The following is an 18,327-nucleotide window of genomic DNA, read 5'->3' on the forward strand; positions in this document are numbered from 1 at the left end:
TAGATCCAATGTTTTTTCATAGTAGTCAGCCTTCAATCGTTTGAAAGAGTTACCTTTGAGGACCTACAATCACAAACAAGCAAACATTAAATAGCACCTGCATAGCAAATATTATAAATCATGCCTATTATGGTGATCAAGGAATCCATAAAATAAACCATGAATTAACAACTTATTGAGAAAAACAAATTTATTTGTATTAACTTTGAAGTAGAAGAACCATACAACCTTTTCAGCCTTGATGTTAAACAAGATCTTCCTGGGGTCCGAAACAAGAATTTCCTTTACTTTGACAAGCCTTGCACTCCTCCAAATGAGATCTTAGAGGTATGTAATCTCTCCTCATAAAAACTCAACTAAGAAGACTAAGTTCCAACAACATTTCACCTCAAAAATATTCAGCTTCTAACCTCCTAAGTAACCAACCCAATGCTTGATTTGATAATGTAGAGGAGGAGGTTACAGGTCCATCTATGAAGGGATATAATCCTCCTTCAAAGGGATAAGCTCCTCACATCAAGGCGTTAGCTCCTTAAGGTATGGGATACATGAACCTTAAAAGAGAGAACTTGCCACCTCAAGATTCCTTCCAGAAGCTTTTAGAAATGACTGAAAGTGAGTTTTTCAAAATGCACTTGTGCCTTTCTAACTTTTACAGGGGTCTGTACTCTTAACATAGAGACAGAGTGGTCAAGTGCGTAGGAGACATGACCATTAGGTGCAAGACCGTAGGTAATACAAAGAGAAAGTGCGGAACCAGAGTTTTAAAGACTTTTGAGGGCTTTCTCTTGTTTTCAAGGCTTGATATGAGGAACTGATGCTTCAGACTTGTAGAGGGGGAAAGTATGAGTGGTAATGAACTCACACAAACAACAGAATGTCAAGGTGACAATTTTTAGTGCAACAGATTGCCCCCTAAAGTGCAAAGTCTGTAATAGATTAAGATAGAGTCTGTCATTTATGAAGAGTGAAGTACTTTATCATTTCAAGGATCATCCTGTGGACACCCCAGTCAGAACCTGTAAAAACATTCAATGAAAAATATATATATGTAGACATATTATCGCTGAGGTAGGCATTCCCATATTCATATCAAAACTAACTAGAAAACTGACTAAACTATTCTGATACAAGAATGATTTTGTAATACATCAAGAGTATAGACATGTGTAGACACAGTATGGGCACAGCCATCTGTTTATGAATAGTCCACTGTATAATGAATAACAAAATTCCTCGCAGCCTGGATGGTAGAAACTAGATCCAGGGTCTTGATTTCCGCTTCCCGAACTAGTATGATTCCATCCATGTGAATGAATGTGTCAAAGTCGAACATGGTAGAAACCACTTGATTACCAATCAATGATGTGAACTGTTAACAAGTGTGAGAGAAACCACCATTAATTTCAATGGCTCTCAAAGTACTCAGTACAATCCATGAAATGTGAATAAATGAGCTGAAGTCGAACATGTCATAGAATCATTCGATCGAAGGTTAATGATGCAACCTATCGTCGAAGGTGAGAAAATTGCCATTAGGGCATGCAGTTTTCAAGGTACTGACAATTTCTAGATCAACTTCCTAGATAATGAGCTGAAGTCGATAGAAAGTGATCCGTCGTAGGCAAGCCCACAACACGAAATCATAGATCAAGTTTTGAAGAAATATATTGGCAAGGACTAACTCACAGATGGTCAAAATGGATGACAGATATCTTGCAGATGAATGGTTTGTTTGAACTGATCCCTTGAACACATAATGACATTGCAGATGGTTTGGTGATAATTGACCCAAAGCTAATACCCAGAAACCGGCTGAAGATTTTCAATTTGGTTTGATTAACTATTAGGCAAAGGATTTCCAAACCTAGGTGAACAAGAAGTGTCGTGTTCAAGAGTGGTTAACGACTTTTCTAGAAAACAAAGTGTAACAAATAGGTTCATTTTCCTCTCTTTTCGCCCACCATTTCTGGCAAGTACCTCTTTATTTTTGACAAGATTGAGGAGGATAACATTTTCTTGTTTATAAGCTCATCATTTAGATGAGTCCAACTTAGTTTAAAATTCAAACCCTGTTTAAAATTGAACAGGTCCTTTACTGTTAAATTTTAACAAGTCCAGTGTAGGAAAAACTAGGTTTTTTTCAATTTTAGGGAGTCAGAAGAAAAGCTTAAGAAAACTCCATGGGAGTAATTTTTCATAAAATAATCCCTTAGGTATAAAAAAGGATAAAATAATACGGGAGGGATGACATCTCCAATACTTTAATGAGCTGGAAAAGACAAGCGCTCGACAATCTTTTCATATTTAATGAGTTTGAAAAGGGTTTAAAGAGGACTCTAGTCTCGTCATGGTGATGAGTCCAATGTCGTCAGGGTTTAACGAGTCCAACATAAGTAAAACTCGGAGTCTTTTTCATGTTTAGAGTGTTTGAAAACGACACGGAAAAGAAAACTCCAGGGGGTCCTTTTTCGTAAATTTGTGTCCCTCGAGCCCGAGAAAGTATAAAATAATACTCGAGAGAACTACTTGACCATTACGATCAAGGACTATTTTTCATAATTAGTGGCATCGATTCGAAAAAGTAGAAAAGTGATCGAAGACACGTTGTTTTGTAACCAATATCGAACTTGAAACGACAAAAGTCCGACAATCTTTTCATGTTTATACGGTCAAAAAAGAGTTGAAAGTGGACCGCCTTTTTAATTCCATTTAACGAGTTAAAAAGGGAAAAACTCGGCAATCTTTTCATATTTTACGAGTCAGAAAAGAGGTTAAAGAAGACTCATCCTAGAGGAACGAGTGGTATAAAGGGTAGCAACTGGTTTCGGCAATGGTAGAACTGCTCAAAACATGTAATGGTTAAGAGGCTGGCTAACAAAACCACTCATCACTGCAGTCCCTCAGGAAAGGAAAAAAACAACCAAGTGAAAGCATATGATCATCCAAAGAGATAGTGGCGATGGAATGAAACAACCAAGGCTCATCTAGCAGAATTTAGCAGATAAAAATGGCAATCACGAGATGTAAATCGGGTATGGGTTCATTCTTACACAAGCTTGAACCATGGAGAACTCTGCATGGATTCAGTTTCATGTTTACACAAGCTTGAAATGAAAAACTATGCTTGTTATAAGTTCGCATGCCCCCAACATAATGACTCAAATCGAGGTACATGCTCCCCAAGCTTCATTGCATTCAACGAGGTGGATGGAATGAAGGTTCACTTTCAAGATCTTGGAAAGAATCGACTTGGATTTTACGAGATCTTAATCAAAGACTTGATATGGAAAGGGAGTAGTTTCACTTTTTAAAGAGGTTGACACAGTAAAAGGACTATCCTCATAACCCTTGTTTCATTTTTTAAACGAGCTTGACACAAGACAAGGAACTATGCTCCATGATCCTTGTTTCATTTTTTAACGAGCTTGACACAAGACAAGGAACTATGCTACAAACACCCAGTTTCATTCTTTAACGAGGTTGACATAGAAACAAACTATCCTCGACACACCTAGTTTCATTTTTTAATGACGTTGACACAGGAACAAACTATCCTCGAAACCATTGATTCATTTTTTAACGAGCTTGACACAATACAAGGAACTATGCTCCAAACATCCAGTTTCATTTTTTAACGAGGTTGTCACAGGAAAGGAACTATCCTCGACACACCCGGTTTCATTTTTTAACAAGGTTAACACAGGAACAAACTATCCTTGAGCTTGATAAGGAATCCGAAAACGACTTTACAACCTGATATGAAATTTCAAAGGGACTCAAAAGCATCACGCCATCAAATGAATCCACCTCAGAATCGGAAGGTACGATTCCAGGATCATCAAAAGTAATAGTATTCAATGAAATCATATGAATATTTGCAATAGAAGGCGATACATTAGGTGGAGGGAAGGAAAAAGTTCCCAGCAAACCAGAATATTTAATCAAACCTAAGCTAACATCCTTGTAAGGGATAGTCATTTTACCGATGTGCTGAACACTATCTGTAGAGGCTGGGTCGAATGAGAAATAGGTCAGCTGGTCTATCGTAATGATCTTTCCGTTATGAGGAAACTTGATAAGCCGAAAGACCGATGAAACAATAGTAGTCATAGCATAAGACCAACTATGACCCAAGAGAAGGTTGTAACCTAGAGGGTCATCAACCACTTCCACATCTAGTTTTACAGTTTTCCCTTCAACCCCTATAGCTAAATCCTGCAAAATACCAAAAGGATGGAACCCTCAGCCCTCAAAAGCCTTTAGAATTGTCGGAGACTGATTGAGTGTGGGAGAACCAAGCGATCTCCAACACTAGATTGACATAATACACGTAGAAGCCCCTTCATCAATCATAGTTCGAAAGAAAGGTCTATTTTTTACTAAAACTGGAATCTGGAAAGCCATTTGATGAGGTAGGCAGGGTGTACTATTCTCTAAATCGAAGATTATTAAGTTCTGATCCTAAATATCGACAACTCCTATAGCAGACAATAGTAATTTATGTTGTGCTAGGCATGATTGTAGCACTTCCAAAACCGACATTGCTAAAGGGGAAATAGCTAAGTCTTCAACAATGCTATAATTCTGAGTAGCTCTCGCATGTGGATTGAAAGATGATTTCCAAAATATACCTTTAGCAGGTAGTTTGATTACTAAGTCAGGGTTGGGTTTCTTGATCTGTAGCAGATCAGAACCAAGAGGAGGTGTAGTTGATGTCTTTGAATTAGAAGATTCTACTTCTTTACCATCAACAAGATTTTTACTATCATAATCTTGTGATCGTGTTGCAATCCTGACATGAGACATCATCATAATGGGTTCTTTTGAGGTATTCGAGGAAGAAGCAACCATCTTACTATCTTGAGTAGGAAAAGGATCCTTCAAGACAACAGGCGTTTGAGAACCTTTAACGAATTTCGAAACCTCTACTCGATGTGGACATCCTTTGGTAAAATGATCCTCGTCGCAAATGAAACAAGGATAGCGAGGTTTATGTTTTTCATCAGTAAATTCATTTTTATCCATTTTATCTTATGAATTTTGTTTGTTTTCCTTCTTCCCTTTCTCTTTACTACCGGATTTGGTCATAGATGATTCTATGACATGGACGACGGCAGAAACTTCAGTGGATGAATCTCCTTTCGCGGAATCAGGTAAAGTTATCATATGAGGAGAATTTTTTGAAGAATTCTTCTTGCTTCTAATACTAACTGAACCAATCATACCATCAACAACATGAGACCGTGAAGGAGCTACAGTTATTTGACCATGTTTTGGAATATCTTGGATTTTTTCATGTAAAGTACCTGACTGCGTATAGACAAGGACAAGGTACTGAGCTTGAGCAATGACTTCCTCTTTAGCAACAACTCCTCCCTTAGCTACATCTTTAGTGATTTTGGGTAACAATTATTTAATGAACCATTCCGCTAAAATTTGATCCGGAATGAAAACTTTCACTAGACGCCTTCTACATTGCCATTCATGAATATGATCAGAAATATGTGGACGTGGATTGTTTTAGAGAAGTTAACAATTCCGTGCCATTTTCGTATCTGACAGGCAACTGAAAATGAGTTAAGAAAGTAGTGGCTAACTGATTGAAATTATAGAAAGAGCCTCATGGTAACTCAATGTACCATTTGGTGGCAAGACTAATAAGAGTTCATTCAAAAATACACAATCAAATTAAATCATCAATGATTGAATTAGATGCACACCAAAGGTGATAAGTCATAACATGATTTGAGGGATCCTCTCCTGACTTACCCTCGAATTTCGGGATATCACTGGGCAAGTTACTAGGCATTGGCAGCCAATACGGAAGATAGTAAATTAGATCGTTCATAAGGTGCGACAAATCAGGTAAATCCAAAGTTGTAATAAATGGTAACTGACAGTTAGGGTCGCGAAAACCTTGAGTAATGAGACCAACTCCAGGAGGAGGATATCTAGGATAACCTAGAATCGGATTTGCATTAGGAATGTTATAACCTCGTAGAAAACCAGGATTAACTAGACCAAACTGAGGTTGTTGAGGCTATTGATAAGTATAGCTAGGATATGGTTGATATTGATAAACTGGGTTTTTTATAGTAGGAACAATTGATACTGTCCCTGGTACGGTTGATAAGTGAATTGTGGTTGACTTGTAAAAATCGTACTTGGACCAGCTTGTCCTTCAGGCATCTGGACCGAAGTCTGAACTATACATCCTGACTGTGGCACAGAGACTTGAGGAGTTTGCACTGATGCAGGGATAGTAGAAACCGGAGCTACAGATAGTCCAGAAATAGTCGTGGTAGGTTGAACAGAAGTTGCAGTAGTTGTATAAGTTTGAGGCAAAGTCTGAGGTGAACTAGGCCCAAGCTGCCAAATTAAACCAGGTGTAGGGGTTTGAATAGTAGGTTGGACAGGTTGCTGGGTTGAACCAGAAACCAAAGGTTGTCCAGGTTGATTAGATAACTACACATTAGGTTGCATAGTTTGTTGAGTTTGAGGTGGATTACACACCATGTTCATTCCGAGGTATGGACTCATAAAAGGTTGTGCATATGTAGGACCATAACCTGATTGAACGTAGGGCTGATAATTAAAGGGTACATTTCCAGCTCCTTGTAAAGACGATTGACCAGAAGGTGGTTGGAAACCTTGAATTGGGTACTGACCTTGAGGTTGATAACCCCAAGGCACGTACTAATTCTGTGGTTGATAAGCATCCTGAGGAATATACTGAGTCTGGGGTTGACCTTGGGGTATGTATTGACCTGAAGGTATGTAATGTCCTAAAGGTATGTACTGTCCTTGAGGTTTCCCCCCAGGCATTAACTATCTACCTTGAGGTTACCCCCCAGGTGGTAACTAACTACCTTGAGGTTGCCCCCTAGGTGGTAACTGACTACCTTGAGGTTGCCCCCTAGGCGGTAACTGACTACCTTGGGGTTGAGGATTTGGAATACTACCAAACATCATATGGATTTGCTCTACGTTCAACATTTGAGTTCCATTACTACCAGGTGATAATTGATGTTCAGTCGGTCGAGGAGTTGCTCCTAAAAAGGTACCAGAGAGTGACTAGTACCCCGAAGGAACAGAAGGACCGCCGAATGAAAATTTTTCCGCTGATTGGGAAAACATAGATGACCGTCTTGACATGATCGATGAAGGATAATAACCTCTTCGTGTAGGGTGAAAAGGAATTTGAGGTGGTGAAAAACTAAGACCTGGGTTTTCTAAAAAAATTGTCAATGACAAATACCAAGCATGACTCCTAAAAGGACTGTAGAATATTGGTTCATGCGCCCTAAGATTCAAAGTCTGTTGGTTTTTGGGAAGAATTATGTCTTCGTCTGGACTGACAATTTCTTCAATAGAAATGAGGTTAGAAGGAAGATTTTGAATAATGATATTTCCTACCCTAGGTGAACCAGGATCACTAGAAGTTGGAGTAACAAATCCTGAAGATGGTTCCAAAATAGTAGGTTTAGTGTCAGGCTCAGAAATTTCAGGTTCTTCAGCTAATTCATTGGAAGGAGAAATAGTACCAGTAACTTCGGAAAATGAAATTGACTCTTGAATATACTCTGTTGTTTGTATTTGATAATCAGGATGAACAATTAAAGATGACTCTCCGGCTTCTGGTGATCCAACTCTACTGTCACTAAGTGATACAAGAGCTCGTAGCCCTTCAAGCTGGCTTGGTGTATACTCAAGAGGTTTCCCCTGAATTCTACGAGATTGTCTCGGTAATTCGGCCACAATTAAATATTAATTAATCACACGCAAACAAAGAAAATTTCAATAAAAACACCTAAAGCCTCTAAAGAAACAAATAGCTGAATCACATGCCTAACAATCTAAGAGTTCAAACCACACACAAACAGTAACATCCCGTACTAAAATCACTAGTTGGTGATGAAATCCAACTTAGTAGAACTTTAATACAAAAAGGGCGGTTGGAACAGTTACCCCGACAACTTGCTTAATGAAACAGACTGGCACAATTTTCTTCACAAAACCATCTCGAGTGAAGAGAACCCCCGAGAGAGTCCAAGTGAGTCTAGTCAATGTCTGCTCCAGGTACAGTGAGATCCTTCCTTCACCATCACCTTAGGAAATAATCTTAAGTTTATGGACACTAAGGTTACCAACAACAACAAACACAAATGGGGGAACAGTCTACGATCCGATCTACGCACAAGGGAAGAGTAAAAAAGCTTAATCCCCTTGAAGGCTCCTCAACATGGTCAATCCGAGGTTTACGAACAAGTGACCCCAAGCTCATTGACAATGGTTAATCCAAGGTTTACCATTTATAATACGTGCAAATCTTCTATCTTTCCCAATGAAACAGAATTGATTGTCTCAAAGGTTCGGACATGATCTCATAATTGACTCCTTTAAGAGAAGCTTCCCAGAATGCATCAATTACAATTGGATTTATTTCCTACCGCATGATGTATCTACTTTTTTGTTTTAACTATCTTGGAGAGTTAATTACTCCCTACTCCAAGATACTAGCCTAAGCTATATTGGTGATAAGAGCCCTAGAAATAGAAAAAATTACTAGATCAATTTTAATTAAGCATTGCTTTTATGGGTTGTTCTTTAAGTCAATAGGTATGGAAATGAAACTTTGATGGTGTGAATCGACTCTAAAAACACTAAAAAATGCACCTAAAATGATAAGCAATCGTTTTTCTTTCAATGAAATTCTAGCTAAAAGAAAGAGTTCAAGAATGCAATTCTTTAAGAAACAATTTTTTCTTTCAACATGGAAATGGAAAGAAAATCTTTTTGTCTTTTTTAATAAGAACTCAAAACGAGACTAATAATTAATGCTTCACAATAAATCCCTTTCTCTTCTCAAAACTCGAAACTACAAAAAACAATTTGCTTCAAAAGAGATCTACAAGTTCTAGAAAAACACTCAAAACTACAAAAACTAATTTTGAGATCTAAAAACTTTTAAAAATCTAATTGAATAAAAGCTTAAATTGTTTTTGAGGACGTTTTACTTAGTTGTTCAGTAAACTAAGGATTCATTTTTTCAGAATAAAAAATCAATAAAAAAACATCTAGATATTTTTTCTTTTTTAAAAATGAAATTCAGAACTTATAACAAAGTTGGTTCAAAGATTTGCAATGAGAAAACTAAATCTATTTCTCGCAAAGGATAGATTTCACAACCAAGTCAGACTCATCAAGAAGACAAAAATACAGCAGGGTGATCTAAGGTTTCTCAAGCTTCTGATCTTTGAGTCACTATAGAGACCAAGTGAAAACCACTCCAAGCATGCAAAACTTCTAGAAAATCATCCAAAACAAAAATACTATCGGAACTCACTCACAAGAGATTTTTGACAGGAAAAATATAGATCTGGGTAGACACTAAAAACCCTAAATGAAACCTAAACTTAACTGGAAGAAGATATTTTAGGGTTTTCAAAAAATTTTACAGGGTCCGCAAGCTCCAAAAGAAACAGGTGCAGTTCCGCTCTGTTTACTAAAGGAAAAGTGTGGAGATGCCTGCACTGTCTGTAAAGAGAAAGTGTGGTCCCCTGAAAACTTCGAAAAAAACAAAAAATAATCCAAATTCTGAAAACTACCCAAGCCAGTATACATCAATCAAAAACCAGAAACGAAAACAATTTTCTCAAGTCAAAACAAAGGAAAACCAAAAACCAAATTCATATCCCCAGTGGAGTCGCCAATTTGTTGGCTGGATAAATCGATCTTGTGGACAAGACCGATCTTCCTAGTATCAGAAGATAGTCTAGCAACAAACAGACAAACAAATCTATCTTTCTCTAGACATATGTGATTTATAAATAAATATTATAAAGGTGTTAAGACCCTACCTTAGATCCAATTCTTGTTCATAGTAATCATCCTTCAATCGTTCGAAAGAGTTACCTTTGAGGACCTGCAATAAAAAACAAGCAAACATTAAATAACACCTGCATAGCAAATATTATAAATCATGCCTATTATGGTGATCAAGGAATCCATAAAATAAACCATGAATTAACAACTTATTGAGAAAAACAAAGTTATTTGTATTAACTTTGAAGTAGAAGAACCTTACAACATTTTCATCCTTGATGTTGAACAAGCTCTTCTTGGAGTTCGAAATAGGAATTTCCTTTACTTTGACAAGCCTTGCACTCCTCCAAATGAGATCTTAGAGGTATGTAATCTCTCCTCATAAAAACTCAACTAAGAAGACTAAGTTCTAGTAGCATTTCACCTCAAAAATATTCAGGTTCTAACCTCCTAAGTAACCAGCCCAATGCTTGATTTAATAGTGCAGAGGAGGAGGTTACAGGTCCATCTATGAAGGGATAGGATCCTCCTTCAAAGGGATAATCTCCTCACATCAAGGGGTTAGCTCCTTAAGGTATGGGATACATGAACCTTAAAAGAGCGAACTTGCCACCTCAAGATTCCTTCTAGAAGCTTCTAGAAATGACTGAAAGTGAGTTTTTCACAATGTACTCGTGCCTTTTTAACTTTTATAGGGGTCCACACTCTTAACATAGAGACAGATCGGTCAAGTGTGCAGGAGACATGACCATTAGGTGTGGGACCATAGGTAATACAAAGAGAAAGTGCGGAACCAGAGTTTTAAATACTTTTGAGGGCTTTCTCTTGTTTTCAAGGCTTGATATGAGGAACTGATGCTTCAAACTTGCAAAGGGGGAAAGTATGAGTGGTAATGAACTCACACAAATAGAAAAATGTCAAGGTGACAATTTTTAGTGCAACACTGCTCCAGTCGGATCGCCTGTTGCTTCTCACTCGGGGTTCCTTGTCTCTACGTCATCATCAATGGCTCACAGGGAGTGGCCACTTGCCCTCCTTCGAACTGCACCAGCTTTTCCTTATCGGTTTGGTTTTTTAGTTACGTCGGGAAATGACTCATCCGCCATCTCAGCATCAAATCGGACTTTAAATTCTTTATGTGCCGCAGCTTAATCCCCTATTAAATCTGCTTCCTCCATCAGGCACAATCTCTACTGTTAGATCTGGAGCCCTCAGATCTGACATTATGCGCTCATTTTGCGTGGTTGACTTGCTCAACCGTTAGCATGCGATGAGTAGCAGTTTTCTCTCTCCTCCACCTGCCACGCGTCGGGCGCTGAATGGAATCACTCGTTTTTCTCCAAATCCGCTTACCGACCAAGGGTGCCCTAGATATACTATCGGTTTGGAGCGTGGGTCCCACCTTTAGCCTTTAGCACTCTCCCCATGGTTTTTCCGGCTTCCATGCGACCAAGCGCTTCGGGGCTTTCCTTCTTGAGGGGTTTTTCCTAGTGATGTGCTAATCGTGCATCAGAAATGCCCTCTGTTTCCCAATCTGAGCTTCCCAATGGCCAATTTTGCCTCTTGCATGGACTCCATAGGCCTCGGTTAGTGTGCTTTGACCAAGGTCCTCGTCGTTCCTCAATGGTTGCCAACTACCACTATCCAAAGGTCTTCCTGATCACTCTGTGCTCTTGAATTCAAATTTTTGTCCTTATTTGATACAGTCATGGTGCTATGATAATCTTCATGGATCCAATTCGGATCAGGAAATGATTCCAATGGGGTAGAACAAAGTAGGGATCGTAATTTCTGAAGAGAATGCAAAGAGGAATCCACGCATAATAGCTCCCGTGGATGTGACATTGCACGAAGACCAGGAGGAAGAAATCACACAACTACGTGAGGTCGAACATATAAGGATTCAGCAAGCCATTCGGCGAGGGGACCTTAGACTTCGCGAACTCAAAAAAGATCGAGTACGATTGAGGAAGAAAAGAATTTTGATGGACACAGAGGTTAAGAGGCTGGAAAACGAGATAAAGCAAGCATGTCTCGTTGATAAACCAAGGATGACAAGGCAAGGTGCAGATGATCATACCATTGAATTAGAAGAATGTGGCCAAGAATTTTTTACTCTGCTGCCATGACTACGACCGCATTACATCAAACGCAGTAACCAGGGGAGCGCACTACATACGATAGAACACGCGGCACTGGCTGTCGTGAGGGCAATGGGAGATTTTCCACGGACTATACTGGAAGGCAAGTTGAAGCCTCACACAGGTGGTGTGACCACCTGACTAGCCTGTTGAAGCCCCAAAAATCGGGTCGAAAACAAGGGGGATACCCACCCGGTCTGGACCTTGGTTGGCAGCTCCTTATCCGTTTGGTATAGCGGGTCCAACTAGGGATAATGGGACCAGTTTCCCAATCTAAGGGTGTGTGTGTGTGTGCAGAGTTGGATGTTTGCTGATCTAAGAATACTTAAAGCTAATCTAATTCAAACTTTTAAACTAACTCTATGCTATTGAAGTCTAATGAGAAACAGCACATCTAATCTATGCTAACCTGGGGTGTATTTCTTCTATTATGCGATCTAAAAAGATTTCAGACAATAACTGGTAATAAAGATCATTCAGCTATCATAAGAATGGAAATCAATTTAAGATGAACCACTTTGCATAAAAAGTTAGGCAAAACAGTTGTGAACAACATATCGCATAATAAGTTATTCATATATCAAACATAAATAAATGACTCCACTGTACAGAAGTGCCAAATGGTAACTCAGACATTCATGCAACAACATATAAACAACTAAAACTGTATATCACTTTAAGAATATAAGCAGAAATGGCCAAGAGATAAAAGTACCATTTATGACTGGTCCTACTCATAAGCTTCAAGCAAAAATGATTTATCTCTACTTGTTCTAACATCTACTAAGAGTACAGAAGTGCAACATCAGTAGCAGATATCAAATGCAAACATTAATAAACCTCGATCCATCCATTCATCAAAACCTCCTCTGAGGGTGCAAAAGTGCATGTTCTGAGGACAAGTTTTTGACAAATTTCCGGAGCCTTCTCTAAATGCATGAGAAGGGTTAAAATACTACTTCCTAATTCTAATAATAGTTTATTTACAAAATTTTAGGATGCGGTTTTCAAATGACCGTCCTTTTTCTAATCTAACCTTTTAAGAAAAAACAACATTCTAAATAAGGCTATTTCTGAATCTGATCTTTAAAGCTGCAAGTGTTCATCATGGGCTTGAGGAGAGTCAGCTGGCTGACTTCTACTTTGAGCTGGGCTGAGAAAACAGAATCTATGAGAGCTGGCACTACTTTCTCGGCCACATTTATGATACATTTCACAGTCATCTGCTGACTATGCGGCTTCACTAGGTATGCCCAGTAACACTCCCAATCTAACCTGTTTAGTGCCTGGATCGCTTTTCCCTTTTCCCACGCCTTCTTCTTCCAATCTGCTTCCAGTCGTAGTTTATTTGGTAGATACCTCGGGGTGGTCTCTTCGATTAAATTTTCTTTGTGCAAATTCTCATTTACACAGTCGATAAGAATGCTTGCTTGCGTGGTCGCTGTTTCCGCTGCTTGTTCTGCCTCTCTGATCTGATCGTCCCACTTGTTGAAGAGCAGCTCTTTATGACTCTCATTTATTCTGGGTGCACTTGCTCTTTTTCCCTCGTCTTCATCCTGCCAAGCCAAGTACTCCGTCACTCGTTTTTCAATCTGATCATAGTCAGCTCGCAAGTCTACCACTTGATTGGTGATTTTATCACTCAGCTCGCAATAATGACTCCACTGTGATATCTTCCGTCCCAACTCTTCCTGTTGCTGCAGTAGTCGTTCATTTAAGCTAATAGACTCTGAAATAAATTATGTAAGCTTATGCTCATCTTTGTGCATTTCTTGTAAAATTTGTAATTGTTTTCCTTTCTCGTCTAGACTTCTTTGATAGCCTATCTGCATCTGCTGAAAGTCTTCCTGCAACTTCTCGAGCTATTTGTGAACTTCAATATTTGCATTGGCTTGTTGCAATTGTCATTGTAGTAGCTGTATTTGATCTTCTTGTTCTTTCAATAGTTGCTGAACTTCCGATGCCTTGTCAATAGTTGCAGAAGCATATGCTCCTGCGATATGAAACAATTTAGTGAGATTTTCAGTTGGGTTATTGTTGGGGTCTTTCCATAAGACATCCAATTGTTCAGCATCTTGTGACAGTGTATTTTCTAGTTTTCTTTTCTTTCTCTGTCTTCTTTCAACTACTTTATGTTGGGGACTATAGAATACGTCCAGTGGGGGAATTTCTTCTACATTAAGTAGAAGCTCAGAAGGTGGAGTGATAGGAATGTGCTCCGTTTCTGTGACACTGCTGACTATGGTCGAAACCACTTCTTGTGCTACCTGTGTATTGCTCACAGGTGTTCTTGGGGCTTTCCCTTCAATATTGATCAGCATGTTGAAGGTTTCCCATTCTTTGTCTAATTCTGTCGTGATGGGTGGTGCTTTAATGACGAGAGGGGGGACATCTCTTGGCGAGGAGGCGATAACCTGCTGTTGCGACATTGCACTTGACTGAGCCGTGTCCTTAGCTGTTTCTTCGTTCTTTCCTTTGTTGCTTCCAGACCCTTTAGAATGTTCAGGTACTCCTTGCGCAGTGTTAGATTTAGATCTAGAAATGCTTGAGTTCCCACTAAGGCTAACGCTTGGAGTTGGTTCTCTGTCAGGCAGTCGCAGCTTTTCTAGAGGAACACTGGCTAGTCTTCTTTCCCTATATAACATGAATCTTTGGAGGTCATCTGGAGACAATTTTGACTGAGCTTCCCGTAAAGTTTCCTGGAGTGAGCTTTTATTCTGAAATAAATCATCAAATAAATCTTTCTTTCCAACGAATACTTTTATTTTGACGTTCGTTGTGAAATCTTGGGCAACTTCATTTGGGTCAAATGGCCTTGCCGGGAATTTAAATAATTGCAGACACGTCACGTTCTCCAATTCGGTGAATGCGTGACCTACATCAAACAATGAAAAGGCCCCACAAGCTACAGGAAATTGAGGCAATATGGCCTTCTTTTTGCCTTTTAGGTCTTTATTTAGGCCACCTTCTGAACAGGTTTGATATGCAATTTCTCGAGCCAATAGTTTGTCAGGAATATATAAAGGCAGGACATGAGGAGGGACGGTGCTTCCAAATACTCTAATATAGGTGAACCATTCTTCCCCGAACCATCTTGCGATGGGGATGATATCTATCTTTGCCTCGGGTGAGCACCTTGGGGGTTCTTCATCATACATCATTCTATACAAGGGTAAGATAAGCCCGTGACAAATATGGTAGAAATGTGGGATGAATTGAGAATCACATAATATCTTATGATAAACATGGATAGGTAATGGGTCCTGGGTACTCCATTTCCAACCCATAATGGGAAATTTAGACACATAACAAATACAATCCATAACATATGCGGATAGATAAAAAGGAGGATAGATCCTTTGAGACAAGGATCTCTTAGACCGGTAATTGATAATAGCCGTGTATAGATTATCAGAAAAAATCTTGGCCCAATCCATAATATCAACATTTGTGGCAGCATCTATTAATGGTAACCATTTAGATTGTTATCACTGACAAAATTTCTGTGCCAAATGTCTGCAAATAAGCACATTAATCCTTTTTTAGCAGTTTCGCAGCGCTATAGGTTTAGGTGGTGTCGTAGCGCGCTACGAAACTAGGGATTTGTCCTAATCCATAGCCAATATTTCGCAACCTGAGGAGATGTTTACTGTGAGCAACAGTTCTCTGTTAGAATTTGGTGTTCTGGGTTTTAAATTGGGTTATTCAATGGAAAATCCCAATTCATTGGTCCTGTGGGAAGTTCAGTTGGTAATTTTGCAAATGGCGCCCAAGTCATTTTTGATCAGTTCATAAGCAGTGGGGAATCAAAACGGCTTCGCCAATCTGGACTTGTTGTTTTGCTTCCTCATGAATATGATGGCCAGGGTCCAGAGCATTCTAGTGCAAGATTAGAGCGGCTTTTCAGATGAGTGATGACAATCCTGTTGTGATTCCTGAGATGGATCCTACATTATGCACCCAAATTCAGCAGTGTAACTGGCAAATTGTAAATGTGACAACTCCTGCCAACTATTTTCATGCTCTTTGTCGCCAGATAAATCGGGATTTCCGTAAACCTTTGTTTGTCATGTCTCCAAAGAATCTTCTTCGGCACAAGGACTGCAAATCAAATCTGTCTGAATTTGATGACATGCAAGGTCATCCCGAATTTGACAAGCAGGGAACCCGATTTAAATGTCTCATTAAGGATCAGAATGATCACTCTGACCTAGAGGAGGGCATCAAGCGTTTGATACTTTGTTCTGGAAAGATCTATTACGAGCTGGATGAGGAAAGACAGAGACTTCAAAGGAAAGATGTCGCTATTTGTCGGGTTGAGCAACTATGCCCATTCCCATATGATCTGGTCCAACGGGAGTTGAAGCGATATCCAAATGCGGAGATTTTTTGGTGCCAGGAAGAGCCTATGAACATTTTGGCACAATCGTAAAATTCTGGGGCAAGTAAATCCACGAAATCAAGGAGATAGCATCCGGGCAGTTGGCGGTGTTGCTGTAATTCTTGCACTTGCGCATCCAGCAAAATAAAAGACTCATTCTCCGCATCTTTTCTGTTGGTGTTGTGGGTGAAGTGGACAAACTCCAAGAAAAGTTTTTAGAAAGCAGAGAGACACGTAGCCCAAACAGAGAAGGATTTGACACCTAGTTGTATCATTGGACCGCCTGGGTAAAGGGCCTAAATGCGGTGGGATAGGCCTCAGGATTCAAACAATGGGATTTCAACTGAGAAGAACAGCTATATGTTTGCCATATGTTTACAGAGTAGAGCAGTAAACCTTGGATAGGAGTGTAAATGCTCGAGCATGTGTTTTCGAGATTTGCAAGATTTGATCAATAGATGAATTAGCTTAGATCTCTTCCACTCCATCTTCATTCAACATAAGCTCGAGCTCATCATGTCGGCCCGCAGAAGAACTATGTTAAAGGTTGTCATCCTTGGCAATAGCAGGGTTGGTAAAACCTCGCTGATGAATCAATATGTAAATAAGAAATTCAGCAATCAGTATAAAGCAACCATTGGAGCTGACTTCTTAACTAAAGAAATTCAGTATGAGGATAGATTGTTCACGTTGCAGATATGGGATACCGCTGGCCAGGAAAGATTTCAGAGCTTTGGTGCTGCCTTCTACCGTGGTGCCGATTGCTAAGTTCTTGGTTTACGATGTTAATGTGCTAAAATCATTTGATAACCTAAATAATTGGCGCGATGAATTTCTAATTCAGGCAAGCCCTTTTGATCCGGAGAATTTTCCATTTGTTGTGCTTGGAAATGAAATTTACGTGGATGGTGGAAACAACAGAGTGGTCTCTGAGAAAAAGGCCAGGGCATGGTGTGCTTCTAAAGGCAACATTCCCTACTTTGAAACTTCTGCAAAAGAAGGCTTTAATGTTGAAGAACCCGAAGAGGAAATATATCTTCCGGACACAATTGATGTCAATGCTGGGAGCTTTCGCAACTATAAACCATCGGCACTTCCAGGTTTATTACCTTAACATTCCTTTCCCATTAAAAAAAAAGACCCTCAAAAAGAGTACCATGGAAGTCTGAGAAAGGCGGGGTCAATATCTTGGAGCTTCTTGACTATCCCGTGAGGAGCCTGGTTTTTGAAGGGGGTAATACTGTTAAGGGTCTCTCCAACACCGTTGGCAGCGCTTGTATCTGTCTTCAAGATAACAACATACCATATAATTTTCTCATTGCAAATTGTGGCAAAAAGGTGTTTTTGTTTCCTCAGTGCTATGCAGGAAAACAGGCTTTGGGAGAAGTTGACCAAGAGATATTAGACACTCGAGTTAATCCCGCTGTGTGGGAAATTAGTGGACACATCGCTTTGAAGCAGAAGCAGGACTTTAACCGGGTTTCTGAGGACTATGCATGGAAATTACTCGCTGAAGTCTTTTTATCAGAAGAAAGATTTAAAGAAGTTAAAGATAATATTTTGGAAGCAGCAACTGCAAACACAGAGATGCATGTGATTCAGTTTTGAAAGCTGTCGGTTTGAGGGGAGTGATGACATTGATTTGCCATCTTTTTCTTGATGAAACTTAAATCATTTCATTCCATTTTTTCCAGATGATATCAGATGCAGATTTACTGAGGACGATGATGGAGTGGCAGGCGAATGGAGCACTAAAAAATCATTGATAGGAAAGAAAATATATTTAAGCTTTCACAAGGAGAATATATTGCAGTGGAAAATCTCGAGAATGTGTATGGCCAGTGTTCTGCTATTGATGCGATTTGGGTTTAAGGAAATAGCTTCGAACCTTGTCTGGTTGCTGTTGTTATACCTAATCAAAAGCACTTGAAAGTTGGGCCACAGATAATGGACAAACTGGAGAGTTTACTGCATTGT

At 39.3% G+C, this 18,327-nt stretch overlaps 1 pseudogene; it reads left to right on the forward strand.

Annotated features, from left to right (window-relative positions):
* The first annotated feature begins 16,866 nt into the window (after positions 1-16,866).
* On the forward strand, positions 16,867-18,116 carry LOC149247702 (ras-related protein Rab7 pseudogene; annotated as a pseudogene).
* The last annotated feature ends 211 nt before the right edge of the window (positions 18,117-18,327 follow it).

The sequence above is a fragment of the Pinus tabuliformis genome, chromosome 7 (assembly GCF_031772625.1).
Source record: "Pinus tabuliformis cultivar Carrire ecotype Pingquan chromosome 7, CPIR1, whole genome shotgun sequence".
Lineage (NCBI taxonomy): Eukaryota > Viridiplantae > Streptophyta > Pinopsida > Pinales > Pinaceae > Pinus > Pinus tabuliformis.